At 42.4% G+C, this 2,272-nt stretch overlaps 1 protein-coding gene across 1 annotated transcript in view; it reads right to left on the reverse strand.

The window, feature by feature from the left end:
• The window catches only part of Rnf38 (ring finger protein 38), a gene marked incomplete at its 5' end in the record, with an annotated part of 94,380 nt that overhangs the window by 28,664 nt on the left and 63,444 nt on the right, over positions 1-2,272 (reverse strand). The gene's annotated exons all lie outside the window — the stretch shown is intronic.

Raw genomic sequence — 2,272 nt, forward strand, 5'->3', positions numbered from 1 at the left:
CCAGCCTGGTCTACAAGAGCTAGTTCCAGGACAGGCTCCAAAGCCACAGAGAAACCCTGTCTCGAAAAACCAAAAAAAAAAAAAAAAAAGAAAAAAGAAAGAAAGAAGAAGAAAGATCCTCAAACAGTAACAAAAGGACAAACAACAAAAACAGAAAACTAGAAGCTTTGCTAAGGAACCAAAGATAAACTCATTAAGCCTGAAAGCAAACAACTACCACTTAATGCTAGACTGTGGATTAAACACCCTTAAACTTGTGTGATACTTAACCTGTAGCATTTAGAACCATGACACTCTTCCACTATGCTGTGACAGTGAAATTCTCCTTGGGGACTCCAAGTTTAAGGTCTTGCTTGTCCTCACACTAACAACCATGTGCTCAATACTGTCTGGGTTTTACAGTTACTGACTCATTCCTTCCCTCAGTGTTAGATTTAAGAATCTCCTTGGTGACAGGCACTAAACAAAAAGAAAGGCATAGTTTCCTACCTTCAAGAAGAGTATGCTATAAAAGGAGGAAGAAAGGGGGGAAGAAAAAGAAACAAATCATTGTACAGCAAGTATTTTGATAACAGTAGACAACAAGTGCTATGCTCTGGTAACTGGCAGAGAGCAGGGTAGCACGGAAACTGACATTTTTAGTCTGATGAGCAGTAAAGAAGATGCTAGCTAGAAAAGCAGACAACATGACACTGAATGTCTTCTCGAGCCCGCCTCTAACTCTGTTGTGGGTGTTAGAAACCTGACACACAATTCTATCTAGTGGTAAGAAGAAAAATACTGCCGAAGACCCACTACCACCACCCACAAGTTAGAAGAGAGTACTTGTCAGTTTACTACATAAAATGTTTTTGGACAGAAACTAGTTTGTCTCTGTATTGCAAACATGATTTGCTAATGTTCTTTACCTTTATGATTATGTACTGCCGGAATGTTTTTCTGTCTTCCAAATGCTAAGACACACACACACACACACACACACACACACACACACACACACACTTACTTAAAGGAACTAAGCTATAAAGACTTTTTTTAAAACCCCAATGAGTTTATTTTAATTAAAAATGCAAAGGCCAGCAAGATGGCTAAGTGGATAAAGGCCCTTGCACCAATCCTGATGACCTGAGTTAGATCCTTGGAGCCCACATGGTGGGAAAGAGAAGCTATCCCTCCACATGTGTCACGGATGGAATGTGCACCACCACCAGCACCAGATCCATGTGACAAGGGCATGACAAAACAGGTGCGGGTAGTGACTACAAGATGGTGTTAAATGCTGGAAAGCAAACAAATACTGGACTAGACCTGGTCTGAAAGTAAAAAGGTAGGTTTGATTTCCAGCAGCAAAAGAAGAAAGCTGTTTCAGCCTTGCAAATAGCTTACGCCTGTCGTCACAGCACTCTAGAGGCTGAGATAGGGCTGCTTCCAGACCAGTCTTACACTGCAACTCCTTTTCCCAAAACAACAAGTCCAAAGCAGATTAGAGGTGTATTTGCCATTCCTGACCATCATTCAGTAAGAAACTTCAAACTTCCCGCAAATGAGCTGTTCTTCTGCCAGTTTTGTACTCTACTTACAATTCTCTTAGGCGTTTTATTTCCACAGTAAGTAAATTATGTAGCATTTTCCCCCTTTAAAAGAATGAATGTTTTGTCTGTGGGTGTCTGTGTACCACATACATGCCATATACCCCTGGAAAGCACTGGATCCCCTGAACAGTTGTGAGCTGCCATATGGGTACTAGGTTTCGAACTGGGGTCCTCTGCAGGAGCAGTCAGTGTTCCGAGCTGCAGCGTGTTTTTTTCACTTACCCTCATCATGCCCAAACAGTCTTACAAATCACAACTACAAGAACCTGGCTGATAAAACAGAAATCAGAGTCGGCTTTGTTCTTCATTCTTTGATCCTTTGGAGATTTTAAGATTTCCATCATCAGGGGTTGGAGGGATGGCTCAGAGGTTAAAAAGCACTGGCTGCTCTTCTAGAGGACACTGGTTCAATTCCTAACACCCACACAGCAGCTCACAATCGTCTGTAACTCCAGTTCCTAGAGGACCTAACACAGACATACACACAAGCAAAACACCAATGCACATAAAAAATAATAAATCAGCCGGGCGGTGGTGGCACACGCCTTTAATCCCAGCACTCGGGAGGCAGAGGCAGGTGGATCTCTGTGAGTTCAAGGCTAGCCTGGTCTACAGAGCTAGTTCCAGGACAGGCTCCAAAGCCACAGAGAAATCCTGTCTCGAAAAACCAATAATAATAA

Source organism: Microtus ochrogaster, linkage group LG5, assembly GCF_000317375.1.
Source record: "Microtus ochrogaster isolate Prairie Vole_2 linkage group LG5, MicOch1.0, whole genome shotgun sequence".
NCBI lineage: Eukaryota > Metazoa > Chordata > Mammalia > Rodentia > Cricetidae > Microtus > Microtus ochrogaster.